This window comes from Canis lupus, chromosome 8 (assembly GCF_048164855.1).
Source record: "Canis lupus baileyi chromosome 8, mCanLup2.hap1, whole genome shotgun sequence".
Lineage (NCBI taxonomy): Eukaryota > Metazoa > Chordata > Mammalia > Carnivora > Canidae > Canis > Canis lupus.
Genome location: NC_132845.1, coordinates 46,419,717 through 46,442,517, shown reverse-complemented (window position 1 = coordinate 46,442,517; position 22,801 = coordinate 46,419,717). Strand labels below are relative to the sequence as shown.

Here is a 22,801-nt window from a genome sequence, read left to right as displayed (position 1 = left end):
AGCTCACAAAGGGGGTGGGCAGGGCGGGTTGGCAGGGGTGAGGACAGTGCTGCTTGGCTTGGACTCAGGGATGCCTGGCGCTGATGTCCACTTATCTGCTGTGTGGCCTGGGGCAAGTCACTTGACCTCCCCTGAACTTCAGATTTTGCAAATCTGAAAGGGATGGTAATGGGTAGAGAGCCCTCGGCGTGGTGGCAGCACCACATAGGGACCCCAACGGTGGCAGAGCTTCTGACTCCTGAACCCCTCTAGAGCTCAGTTTTTCTGTCTGTAATCTGACAGGGTTTATCTAGAACAGTGGTTCTAGACTGATTTTACACCCCCCAACCCCAGAAGACATTTTGGTTGTCACAACTGGTGAGGGGTAGGAGGGGAAGTGCCGCTGACATCGAGTGGGCGGAGACCAGAGATGCTGCTAAACATCCCACGGTGCACAGCCCCCCAGCAAAGAAGGATGGGCCCCAGATGTCAATAGGGCCACTGCTGGGAAACCCTACACTGAGATCACCTCTAGATTTCCCTGCAGCTCTAGATGATATTTGGGCTTGCTCTGCATTGCCTCGTGCTGGGAAAGGCGTTCTGGGCACGCAGTGTGCAGCCCCCCACCTGGGCCCAGAACCCCTCCTTATCTGGCCTCAAAGAGCCCGCTCAGCCCAGGGCCGGCTTTTTGCCTGCTGTGGGACGGCTTTCCCTGCTTCACCTGGCCCACCCCACTGCCGCATCAGTCCCCTGTGGGGAGGGGACAGGATCCTTCCTTCCGTGATGCAAGAAAGGTGCTCATCGGCTGCCAGGGAGGCTCCATGGGCCACGGGCGCCCCAACCCCACTTGCAGAAGCTGGAGCGTTGTCCTGTCCAGCGCTCAGGTGAGTCGTACTTTCATTGGCAACTCCGAGACCACCAGGCAGTGAGCAAGCCCTGGTGACAGCCCTGATCTGGTGACAGCCCTGATCACCAGCTCGGTGTTCTCGGCCCCCCCCAGGCAGTTTCCAGACAGTTACTGCCTAATGATCTTCACTTCCCCAAAGCATGGAGCTCTCCCTCACTTTCCTTCCCTGCCTCCCAGGGTGACCACGGGGGCAGTAGTAGTGACAGCAATGCTCACTGATGAGGAACACCCGTACGGCCCTTGCCATGTGCCCCACATGGCGCTAAGTGTCACGTAGGTACGCGCCCACTCGCCTGATTTCACGAGCACTTAGAGGGGGTGACTGTGACTCCGCTTTACAGATGAGAAAACCAAGAGACAGTTTCTTGTCCAGATTCTACCGTTGCTAGGTCCTCCCCCCAGATGGGGGTGGCTTTTTAGCTTGCCCCCCACATGCCCAGGTGAGCTTGTGCATACAGGCCAGTGCCCCAGAGGGTCCCATTTTCTGACCATCTCAGAGGATCAGAACCTGGTGGAGCGAAGGCTGGCGGCGTGACAGGCCTGGATTTCTGGGCTCTTGTGCCCTCTTGGCCTAGACCTTTCCCAAGAGGCCTGGGAAGAGGAGGGGACACTCCTCCAGCCCCAGCACATCCGAGCCGCCAGGCAGGGCCCTAGTGTGTTACCTGCCCCTGTGCCTCAACCTCTTCTGGGACCAGCACCCGAATTGTGTGACTCCACTGATACGAAACGTCCACACTAGGTAAACGCGTAGAGATGGGATGTCGGGGTAGTGGCTGCCCAGGCCGGGGTGAGTGGGGATAAAGGATAGAAAGGTGACAGCTAAAGGGTTCCTTTTGGGGGTGAAGATAATCTAAAATTGACGGTGGTGATGGTTGTGCAATTCTGTGAACAGGCTAAGCACCATTGAGTTGTAAGGCACCAGAATTGTACCCGGATAGAGCTGTTAAAAAAAAAAAAAAAAAGGTTCTGAGACTCTTGGGCTGAGTCAGGCCCACTTTCAGGGTATTTTTTTAAATGTTACAACTTGGCCTCCAGGGGGCTGTGTTTGGCTGGTGAAAAATCAGGGCAGTTTTATTCCTGTTCTGCCCTGTGTAGGTACGTAAGTTCCGTATCTGCCTTGTTCACCTCTGGCACCAGCAGCATTACACTTGTGCCCTGCCTGCTTGTCTAGTTGTCGGGGTGCCCTGGCTGGGTCCCCACCGGCCTCCAAGACTGTCCATCTGTCCAGCTCTTGGCATCAGTCCCAGCCTTATTTCACTCTTTAAAAGGGGCTCCCTGGGTGGGGGTGAGGTCAGGTGGGGCCAGGGCAGGAGACTGTGCATGAGGATAGAGGGACCAGGTGTCCCCCTGCTGGGACAGCCAGAGTCCCTGAAAACAGCCTGGGGCAGGAGGGACAGAAGGAGGAGGTGGAGGAGGAGGGGTGGTGACCTGAGCCCAGAGGCCTGGGCTCCCACCCTGGAGGAGATACAGGGAGAGTGGGAGAAACACCCCGCTTCTTGCACGGGGCCTGGGGAAGGGGGCAGGCTTGACTGGACTGACAGAGCGCAGATTGGGGAACGCGGGGAATGTCCTGAGAGCCCTGCTAGACCAGATGGCCTCTCAGGGGCAGTGAGAGGGGCACCAGCATGAGATGGGGCACGGGGCGGAGCACCAGGGTGGCAGTGGTGCTCAGCACCTCCTCTGTCCTATCCCCTGAATGGGAAGGTCACCAACTTCTCAGCCTTGACTCCCCGCACCCCCCTGGGGTGTCACTGGCCAACAGCCTTCAGGTCCCATTCCTGCCCCATTGTGTGCAGATCAGGTCACTGGGTCACTCCCTTTGGGGCTGATCTGATAGAGGAGCCCCAGGAGTAGGAGGGAGGCAGGGAGGGGTGGCTGAGTCCCATGTCCTTGGCCTGGAGGTCAGGGCGTGAGTCACCTACCTGCCTCTGCCCTACTGCGCAGAAGCCAAGAGTCTCAAGACCAGCCAGACGAGGAACGAGGCAGCTGGGTGCAGAGGGGACATGCGGGCTCCGGACACGCGGGGCGCGCACCCCCCTGTGGCAGCCCCCAGCTGTGGGCTCTGTGCCCGTGGTCACCGGTACCCAGCCTCAGATCCCACAGCCTCAGATCCCTCAGATCCCAGAGGGGAGGTGCGGCCCCCGGAAAGGCAGTCCAAATCTTGCAAGTTTGTTGTAAAAACACTCTAAAGGCGGCGATGTGGGCAGCCCGGGTGGCTCAGCGGTTTAGCGCCGCCTTCAGCCCAGGGTGTGATCCTGGAGACCCGGGATCGAGTCCCACGTCGGGCTCCCTGCGTGGAGCCTGCTTCTCCCTCTGCCTGTGTCTCTGCCTCTCTCTCTGTGTGTCTCTCATGGATAAATAAATAAAATCTTAAAAAATAAAATAAAATAAAGGCAGCGATGTGTTCTAAGCCCGGAGCACGAGGCCAGGCGGTTCAGGTCAGTCTGCAGCTCCAGGCCCCCCAGGATTTTGGGCGGCTGGGCGACCCAGGGCAACGCCCTCAACCTCTCGGAGCCGTGTCTACATCTGTGCGGTGGCCGTAACCATCCTGCCCATTTCGCGGGCTGCGGGCCACGGATTAAGTGGCGCCCAGGGCTGCGTAGGCGCCTCCTGCACCCAGCTGTTCTTGGAATCGTGACTCAGTCCTGCCCCCCCAGCCCCCGGGACGGGACGTGGGTCCAGACCGCCCACCACAAACCAGTCCTGTCCTGTCTGCAGGTGGCTTGCCTGCTTCCTGCCTCCCCAGCAGGGTATAGGGTATAGCTGAGCTGAGGGGGGGCGGGGGGGCGATTGCCTGGTTTAGGAATGCACCCGCCCCTGACTCAGCAGCTAGGATGCAACTTCCTGTCCTGCTGGGGCTGGAGGCAAATCAAAGAGGAAGCCTTCTATTTTCTCTTTTTTTTTCTTCTTCAAGATTTTTATTTATTCATGAGAAACACAGAGTGAGAGGCAGAGACACAGGCAGAGGGAGGAGCAGGCTCCCTGCGGGGAGCCCGATGTGGGACTCGATCCCAGGACCCCGGGATCATGCCCTGAGCTGAAGGCAGATGCTCTGCCACTGAGCCACCCAGATGTCCCAAAGAGGAAGCCTTCTAGAGCCGCATCTGCATTGCATGTGTCCCTCTGTCCTTACGAAATATTTCCTAAGAATAACTTCAGTCATGTAGGTCACTGTGGCTCTGTCACCCACGATGTGTGTGACCTGTGAAGTCACCTCCAACCAGCTTCGGTTTCCCAGACTGCAACACAGCATGGGGACTGAGAGCCCATCTGTCCATTTGTCCATTCACCGGTTTGCGCACACATGTGGTCGTTCCAGTGTTTGTTGAGCGCCTGCCGGCTGTAGCTGCCGGGTGCTGGGCTCGGCTGGAGGATCCAGCTGTGAGCACCTGGAGGAGGGCCACGTGCTGGGGGGTCCATGAGGAGCTGCCTGCAGGCTGAAACCTGAAGCATGGGAAGGAGCCGGCTGGACTGGGTGCTGGCGAAAGAACATTCCGGGCTGCAGAGCAGCACGTGCAAAGACCCTGAGGCAGGATGGGGTCTGTGTTGTCAGAGCTCGCCGGAGGGTGAGGGAGCTCGGTGGGCAGGAGGAGGGAGTGGGGAGACCAGCTGTGGCCCCTGAGACCCTTGGGGAGCTGTGCTCCATCCTCGGGCTCCTGAGGAAGCCATCGAGGACCCCAGGCTCAGGAGGGCCTTGACTGGATCCCTCAGATATTTGCTTGGGGGCCTCTGGTGTCCCATCCACTGCGCTAGGCACCGGATATAGATGATAACTAAGGTAGTTAGCGCTGAACGCATACTCTGTGCCAAGGACCACAGCGAGGCCTAGGTAGGCCTATCATCACCCCCCTTCTAAAGGTGGGGAAACTGAGGCACAGTGCCATCAAGAGGCTTGCCTCACCTTCCTCAGTAGTGAGGGGAGGGGTTGGAAAGAGGATCTGAGTGTTGTCATGGGACTGGGGGTGACTCCTGGGTGTCTGGCTGGATGACTGGATGGTGGCAATGCCCGGAGGACTCCGGGCACACCGGGAGGAGCATCTCTCCTGGTAGAGGAGCTGGTGAGTGGCGCAGTGCTCCTCCTGAGTTTGCTTACTGGGGTGGAGCTGGGTCTGTTTGCTACACTCGGGTGTCTGGCCCTCCTTCCTAGAGGCAGCAGGGAGTGGTTGCCAAAAATACAGGCCCGGAGCTGCGTGACTTGGGGCCAGTCACAGAACCTCTCTGTGCTTCCATTCACTGATTAGTAAAATAGGGGAAGGGGGGTGATAGCGCCTCCCTCGAGGGTCTGGAGGGATGACACGCGATGATGTCTGGTGCCAGCTCCTGGAACATGCTCAAAATGTGTTAATAAGGAAGAAAAAGGCTCAGGGCTGAACAGGTGGGCAGCAAAGGGTCCCGTTCCAGGAAATGCCTTCCATTGACTTGCTGACAAATGCCGACTAGCCCAGCCCAGGGCCTACTTCCCAAGAGCTCAGGGATCCTCACTGCCCAGGCTCCCTTTAGGGTAAATATCGGGGTGTGGGGACCTGACTTAGCTGCATACCAGGCTCTGTCAGGGGCCTAGACTCAGCTTCCTTAATCTGAAGCAGGGACCAGAAGTGCCTCTACCACGGCCCACTCAGGAGGGTCAGGCGACTGTCACACAGTGCCTCGTGTTTGCATGGTGACCATCTTCATGTGGCACCGGAAACCCCAGTCAGAAATGGTAAGAAGGCCCCTGGCCCTCAAAGGGAAAGAGGGCAGAGAACCCAACCAAGATGTCCCCACCTCCCGGGGACCCCTCTGGCAACCTGGCAAAACCCACGGGCCCCATATAAAGATTTTACTTTATTTCCAAATATCTTAGGCTCTAGTTTGACAGTGTATCTCCCAGAGGTACTGACCACGAGAAAAATGAAAACCAAACCAAACCAAACCCCATGTACCTCACAGGTAAGCAGGGGGCAGCGATGATGACCTTCCCGAAACACCCACATCGGGCTGGCCTCTGACAGAATGATTCTACGAGCGCAGGAAAAATACATGTATCTTGGTAAACTCAGAATTTTCACAGGCGGCACTTCCTGCAGGCCAGCCTTACCCGGTAGAAATATAATTAATGCAGGCCACATGCGTCGTTTCATTTTCTTGTATCTGCGTTTATGAAAGTGAAAAGGAAGCAGAGGAAATTAATTTTTAGGGGTCCCTGGGTGGCTCAATTGGTTAAGCATCTGCCTTCGGCTCAGGTTGTGATCACCGGGGGCCTGGGATCGAGTCCCACATCAGGCTCCCTGTTTGGTGAGGAGTCTCTTCTCCCTCTCCCTCTGCCCTTCCCTCATTCATGCTTGTTCTCTCTCTCTCTCTCAAATAAATAAGTAAAATCTTTAAAAAAATAGATTTTATTTATTCATGAGAGACACAGAGAGAGGCAGAGACACAGGCAGAGGGAGAAGCAGGCCTCCTGCAGGGAGCCCGATGTGGGACTCAATCCTAGGACCCTGGGATCACGCCCTGAGCTAAAGGCAGACACTCACCCACTGAATCACCCAGGCGTCCCTAAAAATTTTTAACAACATATTTGATTTAGTCCAATATATCCAAAATAATAATGTGTCAACACGTAATCAATTTTTTTTTAAATTTTTATTTATTTATGATAGTCACAGAGAGAGAAAGAGAGAGAGGCAGAGACATAGGCAGAGGGAGAAGCAGGCTCCATGCACCGGAAGCCCGATGTGGGATTCGATCCCGGGTCTCCAGGATCGCGCCCTGGGCCAAAGGCAGGCGCCAAACCGCTGCGCCACCCAGGGATCCCAACACGTAATCAATTTTTAAAAAATATTCCTGAGGTATTTGCTGTCCTCTTTTTGTTTGTGTCTCTATAGCAAGTCTTCAAAATCGGGTGTGTGTTTTACAGTGCATCTCGGTTCTGACCAGTGTTGTTTCAGCTGCTCAGTGGCCACATGTGGCCAGAGGCCACCACGTTGACAGCTCTAGATGCCGAAATTTCCTTGTAGGGAGAGTTAGTTTTTTTTTTTTTTTCCTTAATTTTACACTTAGGACCTGCAGTGTGTATCTGGTTCTTGCTCTTCTTTTGTTCTGTTCCTTCTTGGTGTGATCTGATTTTGATGAGGACTCGATAAAGCTGATCTTTAAGGTGAATCTTCTGTCTCTGCCCATACTTCAAGTGTTCTTTTCTTTCTATTTTATCCTTTCCTCTTTTTAAAAAAAATACTGTCCTCCAATATTTTATGGTGAAAATGTACAAACATATAGAAAAGTTGAAAGAATTGTCCAGTGAACAGCCATGTACCTATCACCCACATTATATTTTGTTATATTTGTTTTATCACTTGCCCATCTATCCATCCTTGGGTCTCTCCATCCTTCCCTCTTTCCATCCAACTATCCATCATCCATCCATCCACCCTCCATCCTTCCATTTCTCTCTCCCTCCCTTCATCCTTCCATCTCTCCATCCAACCAACCATTCATCCATCCATCATCTACCCATCCTTCCATCTCTCCATCTGTCCATCCATCACCCATCTACCCACCCTCCATCCCTTCATCTCTCCATCCATCCATCACTCACCCACCCTCCATCCCTCCATCACCCACCACCCACCCTCCATCCCTCCATCTCTCCATCCATCTATCCACCCATCCCATCATCTTTCCATCTATCTTGCCTTCTTATCTTTTTGATGTGTTTCAAAGTAAATTGCTAACATCGGTACCCTCTCCTTGAACACTTGGGCATGTTTTTTTGTTTTTGTTTTTGTTTTTGTTTTTGGCATGCATTTCAGTATCTAGAGTTGAGTATTCAGGATCTTTTGCAATACCCTCCTCCAAAATAAAATACACAGCTTACAAAAGAAGCTAGCTAAATATATCTACAGTGACAGTCATGGGATATAAAAATCCTTGTGATTCCTGTTGGTGACAGAGTCATAGGCCCGTGGGTGTTGCTACAGTAGGATTTGAAGTTATATACTAAATTTCAGTTGTAGGCTGGTGAAGTAAGATGCTATTTTTTTTCCTATCCAAATCCACAGATCCTCTGAATTTGAGGACCTCTAGTCATGAAGCCCAAATAAATCCTGCCATTACCATGTAAAGCTACCAAGAAGAAATACTGAGCATTACTGTGTACATTATCTTATTTAATCCATGAGGATAAAAGAAAGATGTCTCTCTACTCATGACACGTCTGACATCAAATATGTGGGGATTACCCCACCCAGTTCTCCACACACCAACTGCGTATCCCCTGATTTAATTCAATTCTGACCTTGACCACCTGGAGTGAACCCCACAGCATAAGGGCTCAGTCCCACAAGACTACCCTACCCTACTTCAGACACCAGTCACAAATATCAGATCCCCAGAGTGTCCCCACTTCTGTCTAAAGTGGCTGCAGGGATCCCTGGGTGGCGCAGGGGTTTGGCGCCTGCCTTTGGCCCAGGGCGCGATCCTGGAGATCCGGGATCGAATCCCACGTCAGGCTCCCGGTGCATGGAGCCTGCTTCTCCCTCTGCCTGTGTCTCTGCCTCTCTCTCTCTCTCACTGTGTGCCTATCATGAATAAATAAAAAAAAAATAAAAAAAAAATAAAGTGGCTGCAACTGAGGATCCTCATACCCCACCCCACCCAGCTTTGATAATTTGCTGGCACAGCTCACAAAACTCAGAGACACCTCCATTTACCAGTTTATCATAAAGGATATGATAAAGGAAACATATGGACTGTGGACCACCAGATGAGGAGGGACAAAGGGTGAAGTCTGGGAGGGTCCCGAGCACAGGAGCTTCCATCCCCGTGGAGCTGGGGTTGCGCCACCCTCCCTGCACATGATTGTGTTCAATTTGGAACCTGGCTGAAGCCTTATCGTTTAGGGATTCTTTTTAAAGATTTTACTTATTTATTCATGAGAGAGGCAGGGACATAGGCAGAAGGCGAAGACTCTATCCCAGGACCCTAGGGATAGATATCATGACCTGAGTCAAAGGCTCAACCATTGAGCCACCCAGGTGCTCTAGGGAATTTTCTGGAAGCTTCATCAGAAAGGCATGATGGATCATTAACTCAATCTCCAGCCCCTCTCCCCTCCCTGCAGATGGAGGATGGGGCTGAAAATTCCTTCTAATCATGGCTTAGTCTTTCAGAAGAGCAACCCCCATCCAGGAGCCCACCAAGAATTACCTCCTTAGAACAAAAGACACTCCTAATCACCTGGGAAATTCCAAGATGTTTAGGAGCCCTGCAGACTATGGTCTAGACTGCCAGGGAAGCCAGCCAGCTGGGGCACAGATCCCACCTCCGCAACCTCAGGGCGAGTCACTCAGCCTCTCTGTGTCCGCTTTCCTCTTCTAAAAATCAAGATAATAGGACCCAGCCCAGAGGGTTGTTGAGAGGACTGAGTTAATACACGTGAGCACCTGGAAGCCTGGCGCACAGGAAGTGCTGTGTAAGTGTTCGCCACGATTATGGTCTAGAAAGTGCGTTCGTGCCAGGAACCTGTCAGGTGGGGTTCCATCCCCGGGGCTGCAGGCCTGGCCCGAGAACATGGGTATCCCGCCACCTGCAGGGGAGCACCCCTTCCCCCCCATTCCTGCTTCTTGGTGGCACTTGTGTCCACAATGCGGACCTGATACCCCAGCATGGGTCAGGTGCCCATGTCCTAGCTGCCAGGAGCCTGGTGAATGCAGGGCGGCCGTCTCCAGGCGTCCCAGGGGGAAGCAGGGCTTCGGCCTCACTGAGCCCCCTAAGGGTGAGAATTTCTCCAAGTGTGGGAAGGGCACAGCCCAGGCTCCCATGGATGGTGCTTCTCTCGTCCTCCTCGTATGCAGGTGAGCAGAAGGAGGCTCTGGGAGGAAAAGGAGGACGGCCAGCCGGCGATGGAGGCCCTTTCCTACCTCCTGCCTCCCCTATGAACACCCAGAGCCTTTGTGCGGCCCAGAATCCGCTCTGGCCCCAGGGTGGAGATGCCGGAGGCGGCCCACAATGCAGGCCTTGAAGGAATAAAAAGCCTGGAGTCCCAGATCAGAAATGCCCTTTGTTGTCCAGCAGACAAAAGATTTCAGTCCACGGGGTCAGGAGTGGGACTCTGAGGGCCAGAGGGGTCCCGCGGGGGATGCTGATCCCCCATCCAAGGATGGAGGTGGGAGTTGCTGCTGCAGGTTGGGATTGTGGTCTGTGCTCCAGCCCAGCCTCATTCCCCACTTTGGGGCCTTCTGTCCGCGGGGAGAGGGGCCCCAGGCTGTGCTCCGGGGAAGGGCAGTGTGGCGGGGGGGGGGGGAGTGGGGTGTCTGTGGTCTAACAGAAACCAGCGCATGTGGGACGGGGTGTTGTAACCCGAGGGATGACACAGGCTCTAGGACGGGGAAGGCTCCCCGGGGCCCCCTTGACGGCACCCGGATGTGTCCTGTGCACAGCTGGCCCTGGGAGGGTGGGCGGGAAAGGGAGGCACTGAAAGGGGAGCGACCCAGACGGGGGGGCTGGCTGGAGGGGCTGCGTGCACGCATGTGGGCACATGTGTGGCACGTGTGCACTCCTGTCTGTGCACCTGATGGCGCATGCATGCTCCCACGTGGCATCTGTGCATGCACACTTATATGCTGAATCTCTCTGCGTGTGTACGTGTGTGTGAGCATCTCTGTGTGTATGCACATGTCCGTGTGTGTCTGTCGGCATGTAAGTTTTTATCTGGGATTGCATGTATCCCCCTCTGTGCGTCCCTGTGTCTGGGTAGGTAGCCTCGCGCCTACCTGTGGTCTATGCTGGTAACCGTAGCACTTACCCGGACTTCCTGTGCGCCAGGCATCCCGGGGCCTACATGCATCAACTCAGTTAACCCTCTCCACAACTCTTTGGGGTGGGTACTCTTATCTCGATTTTCAGAGGAGTGGAGCGAGGCACAGAGAGGCCGAGCGACTCCCCTGAGGTTGCAGAGGTGGGGTCTGAACCCAAGCAGGCTTCCCTAAGTCGGCCCTCAGGGCTCCACCTGGACAAGCAGCCCTCCGGGGCTGTGTTCACCTGTGTCCCATCCCGGCGAGATGTGCACACGGGGGCAGGGGTGTCTGCACACCTGCGTGTGTGGTCAGACATGCGGGTGGGCGGGTTTGTGGTTCATGTGTGTGTGCATGTGTGTGCACATGTGCTCGCACCCCGAGTGGGGGCTCCAAGAGGAGCCTGCGGGCACCCGCACTGCCCACCCTTTCTCTCTAAGAGCAAATCTTAGGGAAAGGCAGCCCCAGGAATCCCCCTGACCCAGGGTCTTCCCACCCCCCACCCCCACCCCCCATCTTGGGCCCTCCCACCCCCACCAGGCCCCTAGCTGGCCTTTGTTCCCTCTGCTGTGGGAATCCTGGGGAATTCTAGGCATCTGCTTTTTGAGGGTGAGGGGCGGTGGAGGGCACAGCCTGGTCACTTGTGGGGGCGGATTCTGCCCTCCGAGGGACCAGGGCTGGCGATGTTTGCAGAACCCAAAGCAGGGTCTGGATGACACCTCCCTCGGGCCTGGAGCCTTGCTGGCAGGAGGCTCCATCTGGCTCTGTGGGGCCTCCTCCAGGACAGGCTGGCCACGGGACCCCACGTGCTGAGTCACAGGGCCAGAGGAACTTAGGGTCAGAAGGGGAGGTGGCACAAGATGCTCTGGGTCTCAGAGTCAGACACAGCATTTGTCCTGAGCTGGGACCTTCCGGAGCCTCAAGGCCTCCCTGGGCTGCTTCCTCTTCTGTAGAGGGTTTTCCAGCAGGACAGGAAGGCTGGTGGCCCTCTGTCCCTGCTGCTTCTTGTGCTTCCACCATCCCCCCCCACCCTACTGTCCTCCCCGGCTTTCTCAGCACCTGTGGAGGGGGCAGCTGGTGACTCAGCCCTTGTCTTCTTGCTGCACCTGCAGTGGGTGGATAGTGATGAAGTTTTGGAATATAGGTGAGGTCCGGAGCCGATGACCAAGAAGGAATTCTTGAGACATCTTTGGTACAAAACGGTGGTTTTATGAAAGCAGGAGGACAGGATCCGTGGGCAGGAAGAGTGGCCGCCTTGGGCCTGTGAGGGGAGGCTGCTTATATACCTGGGAGTTGGGAGGGGTTTGAGGATAGCGGACTCTCTAAGGAATTTTGGAAGCAAGGTTTCCAGGACCTTGAGGGGGCTAGCTGTTGTTGGGAAAAGGTCACTTGTTACCGTCTAACAGGACCTGAGTCATGAGACCCTTCAGATGTGTATCGGTGGGCCGTGTGCTTGGGGGACGATCGCCAACACGAATCTTGGGGGTTTAGAGATAAAGGGAAATTTCTAGAGGAATTTTTTTTATGTTAAAGCAGACTTACAGGCTCCTGAGGGTCAGGCTAAGATTGCCTTTTGCCCTCAGCAAAGTATGAACATTGAGGCAGTTGAGTCCGTAGAGGAATGTCCCTCTGCCTATTTCAAGGACTTGTCAGTGTGCTGCCCCGGGCTCGTGCCTTGTCCTCCGCTAGCCCTGTGTTCCCCCTCAACAGTAACCCCCACTGGAAAAAAAAAGATATAAGTCCCAGGACCTGTGAATGTGACCTTATTTGCAAACAGGGTCTCTGCAGAGGTCACCAAGTTTAGGATCTCGAAATGAGATCATTCTGGATTTCGTGGGCCCTGAACCCAGTGACATAGGTCTGTAAGAGGAAGGAGGGAGGGAGGATTTGCGAAGGAGAGGCACAGACACCCCTGAAGACTTCTGGCCTCTAGACAGGGCGAGGGGAAGTCTCTGTTGTTTTTGAGAACCTGCTGCGCCGCCCCCACTGCCTGCCCTGCGCTGTACTTAGCCCAGGGCAGCCTATTTATTCTCTGCTGTTCTGGTCCTGGTCCCTATTCCTCGTTCCTATTCCACGGGCAGGCGACTTTCACCCCATTAAGCCTTATCATCCACAAATGTAAAACAGGGACATGATAAAAAAAAAACTTATTTAGACATTGCTTGGCTGAGCCAGGTTGGTGGGGAGCAGCAGGGAGCACTGTCACTGTCGCCATGGTGACTGCTGTCCCTGGGAGGTACCTGTCGTACACCCCGCAAAGGCAAGGGGAAGTTTTAATTTGCTGGGGAGGGTGTACACGGTAAGGAAATGTATCTTGGAATGTGTGGCCGTCACACACCGTGGTCACCGTCGGCTTGGAAGACAGTGTCACTGGCTTCCGGTGGTGATGGGCACAAGTGCCACGTAGTTCATGGTGGCATCTGATTGGCCACTGGTGGAGGGGCCGCCCACCCCACTCACTGGCTTTCCTGAGCATCTGCATCGTGTCTGGCACTGTGGATGCAAGACCACCGAGCCGGAGGACTCTCCTCAGGGTGCTCAGTCTTGTTGGGGAGGTGGGTGGACAAGGAGAGTGACAGCATAAGGTGGGGAGGTGGGGGGAGAACAGGAAGGAGGGCCAGGGTCAGGAAAGGCTTCCTGGAATCAGGGGAGGCCTGAGGCCAGAGCAGAGGACAAGTAGGCCGGGAGTAGGTAGGGGAAGGCGTCCTAGGCAGCGAGACCAGCAGGTCCAAAGGCCCAGGGGCAGGAATATGTGGAACAACAGGGACTCATCGGTATTCTGAGCAGCCAGGGCACAGGAGGCGGGTCGTGGTGAGCAATGAGGTCCAAGAGGTCTCTCCCAAGAGCTTGACCTATGAGGGGCTGGGCTTGTCCCCAGGGCCTTGAGCATCATCAAAGGGATACTGGTTCAAGGCTGAGGCCGGGCTTCCTATGTCTCTTACCGAGTTCCTTCTGTTAGTACCCTCCCACCCCGGCCCCCCGCCTTATGGGCCAGATCTGACTCACATGCCAATGCTTTTCCATCCAGATGGATCAAGAATGGGAAGGGAAGTGAGGACTCCCAACACAGAGAGGTGTAGACACCCCAAAGACTGGGGCTCTGGTAACACCCGTCACATAAGGAAGATCAGTCAGTGTCTTTGGGTGCTGGGAAGGGCCCAGGAAGATGCTCTACACACACACAGACACACACAGACACACACACACACACACACAAACCCGGTGACTGATTCTAAAACTTGCACCTCAGCCCACCAGACCTGAGATACTCAGAGACTGTGCAAAGGCGAGACTTTGGGGGCACCTACCACACACTGGGCTCTGGGTGGAGGAGCATCTAACACACAGTCTTGTTTCATCCGCGCTGCAGCCTGCCATCTACACACCACCGCAGCCCCAGTTGGGACTCGAACCCAGTGGTAGGCCTCAACCACTGCGCCGCGCTGACGCTGGTGGATCCCTCCCCACCCAGCTGCAGCCGACTGAGGAGTCCCTTCCCAGCAAGCAGGTATGTGGTCCCAAGGAGGAAGGAGGGAGCTGCCCAGATCCTGTTTACCAGACTGCAGCGTGCCAGCTGCTGTGAGCAGAGGCGGCCAACAGCTGCCTCTCCCACCCCTTCCCCGTGCCCCCATCTGTAGCCCAAAGGGAATGACATTCCCCTCTTCCTGAGAACCTCCCCCTCAAAAAGCCACGTGCACCCAAATCCCCATCTCAGGCTCCGTTTCTAGGGGACCAAACCTAAAGATGAGATCATGTCTGATTTCCCCAGTCTAGAATCTTCCCATATGGTCCCCATCCTTCCAGAAAGATCTCTCACTTCCTTGGCTCGGCCTTCGAAGCCATTTCTCATCTGCCGCCCTGCTGACCTCCTCCCCCACCCCTACCCCCTTGCTTCCAAGGCCCTGTGCTTGCCCACCACTCGGTGAGGACAGGCAAGACCAGCTTCTTTGGACACTTGCCGCGGAGATGTGGTGTCCAGAGGGCCCCCCTCCCTCCCCGAAGCATCGCAAGCATTTGTTGGGTGCTGACGTGGCGGGACATCCCATAAAGTGTTTTCTTGGAGCTTTAGAAAACCCAGTCTGTTCCCAGAATTCCGAGCTGGAGGAGAAAGGAGCAATGGCACAGACATTCTTTTCATAGGAACATGGGAAATCTGGGGTGGCTCCGAGTGTAGCAGGTTCTCTGGGGCCACACCAACCGCCGGGCTGGTTGGGGCCGGGATGAGTAATGGTTGTGAGGCAGAATAACCTGCTTGAGAAATGAACCAGTTCTTAATTTGGCTGTTGATTCATCACCAAAGAATGAGTGGTATTTCCCCCCTCCCTCCAATCTGCTTCAAAGAGCAACTCTGTTTTTGTGTTTGAAGGTCTGTGTTTGCCTTTGGCCGGGGGAGAATCAACAGGCCTCGGTACGGTACGTTAGTCCAAAGCCCAGTACCTTAGTCAGGACTCATCCAGCTGCAAAGAACCGAATCCTACTGAGATTAGTTGATGCCAAACAGAACCTATTGTTTGGCGTCGCTGAAGAGTTGGGGACGGAACAGCTTCAGGCACGGCTGAATCCAGGGGCTCAGGCAGGGTGGTCCGGCGCTGTCTCCATCTCTAGGCCCTGCTTCCCTGTGTGTTGCCTTCATTCTCAGGTGGGCTCTCTCCACCTGCTGGCAAAGATGGTGCCCCTCAGCCCCAGGCTTCTATCCCACCAGCCTGATAGAGATTTCCTCTTCAAAAATTCTAGCCACACTCTCGGGGTTGAGTCTCACTGGCTCAGCGTGGGTCCCATGCCCATTACTGAAGCCATCACTATGGCCAGCCTTGGTCATGTGCATAACTCGGCCCCCGGCGCCTGGGGTGAGGCTGGGAAGAAGGGAGTTTTGGCAAAGATGGTGAGAGATGCTGTCTACACCCAGAGGAGGCGTCTACATCGCCCTCCGGAGGCTGGCTGTCCGACAGAGGCCTGTGGCCGTGGTGGGTGGGTGGGGGCTTCTGAGTGGCAAAACCCTGCCCCCCTGGCAAAGAGGCTCGGATTCCAATTTTGTCAGACTTAGAACAGTTAAGTAATGAGATCATTCTCGCAAGTCTTATGAAACAAATTCATACCATTAGCGGGGAGCAAGTCCTAAATTCTAGAACTTGCCTCAGTCACCTCCGTCTCTAGAACTTTTAGGGACGTGGCTAAGCACATAGGATCTGGAGTCGATCTCTTGGTAGGAACCCTGGCTCTGCCACAGACCAGCCGTGTGACCTTGGGACAGTCACCCAACCTCCCTGAGCCTCCATTCCCTCATCTGACTGACGGAAGCCGGACATTTCCTGCCCCACGGGACCCCTGCGAGGATTGCGCGAAGCTCTGAGGGCTTGGGTGACGTGCCCGTGTTCTCTGGGCGAGGGTTGGCACCAGCTTGGCTCACCCCACCTTCTAGGCTCATTCTGTCCCCAGCACCGTCATCGCACAGGGCCGTGCCGACCTTCATAGAGTCTTATCCACTGCTTTGCTTCCTCCCTCTAAGCCCCAAGCATGTTCCTCTTCTGGCAAATTCCTAGAACCCTCACCGCGGAACTGCATGGGATGAGGGTTCTGGGAAACTGATTTCCAGCATAATTGAGTGGATGCGGCACCCTTGTCCCCTGCACACCCCCACCCCCAGGTCCTCTGGTCAGAGCCAGGCAGCTGGGGACCTTGGCTCCTCCTCCCAGAAGCCGCTCATCTCCTTCCTCGCTGGTCTCCAGCAGAATTCCAACAGGGTGAGGGTGGAAACTTGGCTTCCTAAGGCCTGACCTCAAAATTTGCAGGGTCACTTCTGCTGTGTTCTGCGGGTCACAGCAGGTCACCCGGGCCAGCCCGGATTTGAGGGATGAGGAAACAAATTGCGTCTCTTGATGGTAAAAGTCACAAAATACTGTGACCATGTTTGTCAATCGTAAGACACCTACCGTCATTATTGGAAGTTTGTTATGATAAATATATTTATGGACAATGACAGTGAATTTAAAGGGACCCCCCCCCCCCCCCCACTGAGATGTGCAGTGCACAATCTGTGCAACTGTCAGGATGGCCCTGCTGATGCCGTGGGATTCTGTGTTCTCGCTGAACCTCACTGTGGTAGGCATCTGGAGCTTTTGAATGCCCAGTGTGCAGCACTCCTTTTGGGGATAGTCACTCCCCATCCATCCCCACCTCTATTTTGGAGGGGCCGACCCTCCCAAGGTCCAGGTGGGGGCATGCAATCAGGAACTCTATCATTCTAACCATAGGGATTGGGCAAAGGATGGATTTATGATCCATGCTTGGACCAATGAGATTCATAGGTCTTTTGCCAAAAGGGTTAGGAAAAAGGTTCTCTGTTTCCACCTTTTTTGGGTTGCTTGGCTGATTGGAGGCCTGGAACTGCTGGAGATCATCTTTGCAATGAGAATGAGAATGAAGCAGTCAGAGTGGAGAGCTGAGTCACGAGATAGAGAGGGAGGGAGAGAGAGAGAGAGAGAGAGATTCCTGATGACAACATTTAGACTCCTCGATCCAGCCATGCCTGAAGTCCTTACTGTGGACTTTCCATTTATGGAACCCAATAAATTCCCTTTGGTGTCAGTTTCTATCCCTTGCAACCAAAAGCCATCTTAATGATACGATGCTCTACGGCTATTTGGGTCACAACGAGGATTAAATGAGCTGACGATATATATGGAATGCACGGCTCATGGGGGCCCGTGAAAGGCAAGCTCCCAGGTATCTCTCTTCTCCTCCCCTCTAGTGGATATAGCTCCGACCTAAAACCTACTAAAAGCATTAAACCCGTTGAGAACAGGCATGGATGGGTTTGTCTGGTTGTGGAACAATGAACGCGCAAAAGCAAAACTTCACACTGCCGCCTGCACGCTCGACACCCCGTGTTCTTAATTTAAATTCTGAAAAGGCGACAGAGAAGCCACGGCTGTAAATAACCGCGTGAAATGATGCAAAAACAATCTCAAGAGACACCCTTTGTGTTTTCCCTGCGAGAGGACAGCCGTGGGGCAGTGCGGAGACATGGAAATCTGTAAAGACGGTCTTCTCCATCTGCTCAGGATTAAAAAGAAGTTCGCAAGTGTGAGGTCTAGAAGTGGCTCCTCTCGTGACTGCCTCCTCCCCTCCTCCCCCCCCCTCCCCTTGCTCCCCCTGCTCCTCCTCCCCCTCCTCCCTCCCTCCTCCTCCCCCTCCTCCTCCTGGGGTGCTCCGGCTGCCCTGAGTTTGTTTTTCCTGGGCCTAAGCTTAGATGTAGGGCAGGGCCGGGTGGAGGGGTTCCTGGGATCTGTCCCCACCCGGCGAGTCCGGGGAGGCCGCAGGCGGCTCCAGGGTCTGCGTGTTGGGAAAAGCATTCCAGCTGATTGTTTACTCTGTGTCTGCAGCTGCGGTGGCCATGCCGGGCCCCTCCAGATGCTTCCAGCTGGAGCCCCATGAACAGGCCCTGCGGCCTGGCCCACCGAGCGCACTCAGGCTGCGGCCTGGTTGCCAGAAGCGCCTCCCCCAGCCAAGCCCCCCACTGCTTGGCTTTCCGTGCCCCTCCCGGCCTGCCTGCCACCAACGGCTTTGAACCAGCAGGTCAAGGACCAGAGCCAGCCCACAGATGCGTTTTGTTTTGTTCTCTTTTATTTTGTGTTGTTTCTTTGGAGCTGGCCATCAAAGCTCCGGAGGTTTCGCAGGGAACTGTGGTTACCGGTTTGTCTTGACAAGGTGGGAAGGTCTTGCAGTCCTGAGCCTGCCGTCCTCGTCCTCCCCGCTCCACCCCAGTGGGGGCTGCAGCTTAGCAGCGTTTGGGCCCTCACCCGAGTTTCCGTGGCCCCCAAAGCAGGCTCTGACACCGGGACCTGGGTGCAAGTAGTTTATTAGGGAGAGGATCCCAGGAGGTGATGATGGGGGTGGGGAGGAGAGGGCAGTGACTGCGTCTCTGGGATACTGCTGGGTGCCTCTGGGACAAGGCGCAGAGCAGGCCTCAGCGTCCTGCTACCGGAGGGGCCGGGGAACTGGGCTGTTGCCCTGCAGCTCCTGTCTGTCACTGGTTGGGGCTGGATCCGGGGTATTAACCCCCTGGCACTGCCCATCTGCCCAAGAGAAAAACCTCAGGTGGAAAGTCACAGATGGAGAGTCACCCTACACAGATGGAGAGTCACCCTACACGCTGTCGACATGTCCCAGAAAGGGCTGCCGCGGCCGCACCCTCGAGATGGGCCCTGGCTCTCCAATTTGCCGCAGTCCCCACCACTCCCCATCGCCTGTCTGCCTGGCAGGAGGCCGTGCGGGATTCCTTCCTCCTGTTGTCACACTCGTGCGGCCGATTTCCTTCCAGAAGGGAAACCTCCCTCTCCGATCGCATCACCTTCAAAAGCTAGAAAGAGAAAGAGTAGCTCGGAGCGGCCTGTGGTTGTCACTATGCGGGGCGTCTTCTGTTTCTGTCGCTGGCCGAGCTGGCGTCTCTCACCGCAGTGGGAAGCGCCTGTGGCCCTCATGGGATGTTCAAGGGCCCCCGGGGCGCTGGCTTTCACCTGAGGAGACCCCATGGAGCTGTGCCAAGCTCTCAGCCTGCATCCTCTCTCATCCACCCTCACCACAGCCCCCCAGAAGCTCCCTAATGCTCCACCCACCAGGATCAAGGGCACTACCTGGGTCCCTTGCTGGGAAGAAAGCCAACTTGTGGTTAGCCCATCCCACACCACAAAGGCCCAGGGGAACCCCTCAAATGTGCTTGGATTCTCCAACACCCACTGGGTGGTCAACAGTTCAATTCCAACAGTCACCGGAGTGGTACGGAGCCCCCGGGTTAAGGCTCAGACCCCCAGCGGCCCCCACTTCAGTTGTCAACCTACCCACACTGAGGCCAGCTGGCTACAAACTCGGGGGGTTCCCACGACCCCCCACCCCACCTCAGGTCCCGTGATCTGCTAGAATGACTCCCAGAACTCAGGAAAGGACTATTCTCACTCTTCTAGTTTATTATAAAGGGTGTAGAGGAACTGCCAGATGAAGAGGGATGCGGGGTCTAGAAGGGCCCTGAGCGCAGGGTGAAGACACCTGGCGGCAGCACATGGCGGGGCGGAGGCCAGCTCTCTGAGGCCAGGTTCCAGATTCCAGAATGTTCTTAATGTTCAGCTACCATCGTGTTCCTACTTCGGCTAGCCTGAACCGCCTAGGGGTCACCTGGCAGCTGAGCCTGCCCATGTGCCACACTTTGGATCTCATTGTCCCCCTCCTTCAGTGCCCTTCCATCTCCTCTGCATCGACCCCTGGCTTCCCCCCGCCCACCCAAGCTGCTTCCTCCTGGAAGCCTTCCCTGACTGCCATCTGCCTCGAAGAGGAGGCTCTCGCAGCAGCCCGGTCTGAATCAGCAGTGGCCCTACCCTCCAGGAGTTGGCAGTCTGTGAATCACGGGTGCCTCTGCAGTGGGACAGGTCTAAACAGGCAGACAAACCGGGCTGTGAGGGCAGTACCCAGATCATTAGGAGAAAGGGGCCCCAGGGACCTGGTGTCTGGCTGCACTGCGGGGTGGGGGTGCCCGGGGTGATGCAGGAGCTCTGTCTGGTCTTTCTGCCCCTGTGAGCGTCCTTTCCTCTCTCCAGGGGATCCAAAGATGGAAACAGAACCCAGAGGCAAGACCCTGATTGGCTGGCCCCCTCGTGGGAAGGGGGCATCTCCTAGTTATGCCCCACAGGGGACAGTTTTTGCAGGGACCACGTGTCCCTGTGCCTCTCCAGGGAGCAGGGATCTGGGGTGATGGGGAGGGGATGCACAATCGTCCAGAGCCACAAGGAGCTCCAGGGGTGCCTGATCACCTTTGGTCTAGCTAGGTGCAACCGTTCCCATGGAGGGATGACTCACCCCTAATGTGTCATTTCAGCCCCTCCTGGCCTCCCCACCCTTCCCAGAGGCTCCAACAGACCGAAAAGTGGGGAGCAGGGGTGAGCAAGTCGGTGGCCAGTTGTGAGCTGGGGCGGGGGAGTGGAGACACCCTCGGGAACATCCCAAGCCAGGGTTCTTCGGGGGCTTGGGATCCAGGCCTTTCCTGCTCTGGCATTGGGCGTCTCTTCTGCGCCTGTCAGTGTCCGCACAGGCCACAGGTGGCCCTACAAGAGGTCAGCCAGCTGTTCCCATGGAAACCACCTGGGAGGAGACTAAGCACCCCCCCACCCCGCCCCGCCTTCCTTCCTCCTTCTCTACCAGCCTTCCAGAAAACTGACCTGGCCTGGGCCTGAGCATCTGGCCACCCGCCCCCTCACCGTGGCCCCATTACAGATCGATGAGACAACGTCGGAGCCCAAGGTCACTGCGCTCCCAGAATCCACCGTGTCACAGACCCGGGAAACCACCTGATCTGACTTACTGGAGAGTCTCGATGGTAAATCTGGACCCAGCCAGCCTTGTTTGTGCAAGATTCACTCCTCCGGTTTCGGTGGCGTGGGCGGCGCTACGAGATCCTCAGGCTCTGCGGCTGTTCCTCCATCCTCCCCAGGGGCATGTGGCCAGGCTGGGCACCTGCATTCAGAAAAACCTTTTAGCCAGGCCCGGGGTGATCTCAGAGCCCCCCGTGGAGGAGGGAGGCCACGGCAGGGTGTGTGTGTGTGTGTGTGTGTGTGTGTGTGTGTGTTTGGGCCGGGGAAGGAGGGAGGCAGCCCTCACTCCTCTACCCTGCCTACGGCTCGGCTGGGCAGCCACTTGGGGGACATGCTCTAATTAGCAGCTGCCTTAATGGCTATTTCCAGGCAGGGGTGGGTGGTGAAGAGTTTTTAGAGGCATGTCCTCTGGAGGTGGGGTTGCTAGATTTAGCAAATAAAAACAGAGAACGTCCAGCTAAATTAGAATGTCAGATAAACAACAGATAATTTTTTAAAAATATTTTATTTATTTATTCATGAGCGAGAGAGAGAAAGAGAGAGAGGCAGAGACACAGGCAGAGGGAGAAGCAGGCTCCATGCAGGGAGCCCGATGTGGGACTCGATCCCGGGTCTCCAGGATCACGCCCTGGGCTGGAAGCAGGCGCTAAACTGCTAAGCCACCCAGGGATCCCGACAACAGATAATTTTTAATGTAAATATATCCCATGAAATATTTGGGACATACTTATGCTAAAAAAATTATTCATTGTTTATTCAACATTCAAATGTAACCGACTATTGTCTTTTTTTTTTTTTTTTTCTGGTCACCATATCTAGGAGGTAGGACAGCCCACTGATTTTGAGACTCCTACCCCTTTGGCTTTTCCTTCCTCCCCCTCCCCCTTAGATTTCATTATTTGCGTGTGTTTGGTGGGAGGAGGAGCGTGAAAGTATTTTTCAATCTGGACTGATATTTGTGATGAGGTCTTGCTCTGTCCCTGACACGCAGGCTGGCCACCAATTCACATCCTTCTAACTCCACCCAAGAGTGGGACCCCGGCCACCATGGCCAGCTGTTTCTCCTTCTGTGACATCATGGGCCACCTTGAGTGTTGTACACATTGTACGCAGTTCAACTCCATTTTCGAAAATGCGACACTTTGCAGTCGTGCAGTGCACATCCTGTACGACCCTATATAGCAACCCCGTTCCCATGTCTGGATTTTGACCACCAGGAGCTTTCTTTCTCTCCTTTGCTCCTCTAACTGGGCCGCCCAAGGACACCATCTCGTTGCCCCCGACTCCCTCCATCCAAGGAAAACTCGGGCAACCTGGGAAGGCACTGTGGCAGTGTTTAAAAACAGTTGAGTGCCCAGGCCGGGCACAGAAGGGCTTTTGATTCTCTGGGCCGACCTGACATCTGCTGGAGGGGCACTCCCTTCCCGCTGCCCAGCGTGCGTAAAGAGCTGGATTAAAGATTTCCTGCCCGCCTGCCCGCCCACCACATCCTTTCCCGCTCCTCGGCCTGGCCAACCCCCCAACCTAGGCATAATTTTAGAAACTTAATAAGATGCTGTGCCGCACATTCTTGGCCTGGCGCCTGTGGGGGCAGGTCCTAAAAGAACACAGACATTTCTTTCTTAGGCTGTGCCAATAGAGATCCTCTGTTTTCCCTGGGGACAGGTTTCTGAGGGGCCATTGTACACAGACGGGCTTCTCGCACACTCGCTTCATTGTGGGGTCCCCCCACCACCCCATCCCACCCGGGCTGGATTATTTTGCAGGGTCAGTGCCAGCTTCTTTTTGCC

The 22,801-nt window shown here is 55.5% G+C and overlaps 2 long non-coding RNA genes across 2 annotated transcripts; one reads left to right on the top strand and one right to left on the bottom strand.

Annotated features, from left to right (window-relative positions):
- Window positions 1–63: 63 nt before the first annotated feature.
- Window positions 64–17,735, top strand: LOC140638446 (uncharacterized). The gene is made up of 3 exons (XR_012035481.1): window positions 64–863; window positions 14,024–14,161; window positions 15,020–17,735. It is a non-coding gene; the product is annotated as an uncharacterized lncRNA (long non-coding RNA).
- Window positions 17,736–18,494: 759 nt separating this feature from the next.
- LOC140638444 (uncharacterized) lies at window positions 18,495–21,379 on the bottom strand. Its single transcript, XR_012035480.1, has 2 exons — window positions 21,002–21,379; window positions 18,495–19,012 (listed from the first exon to the last, which is right to left on the bottom strand). It is a non-coding gene; the product is annotated as an uncharacterized lncRNA (long non-coding RNA).
- Window positions 21,380–22,801: the final 1,422 nt, after the last annotated feature.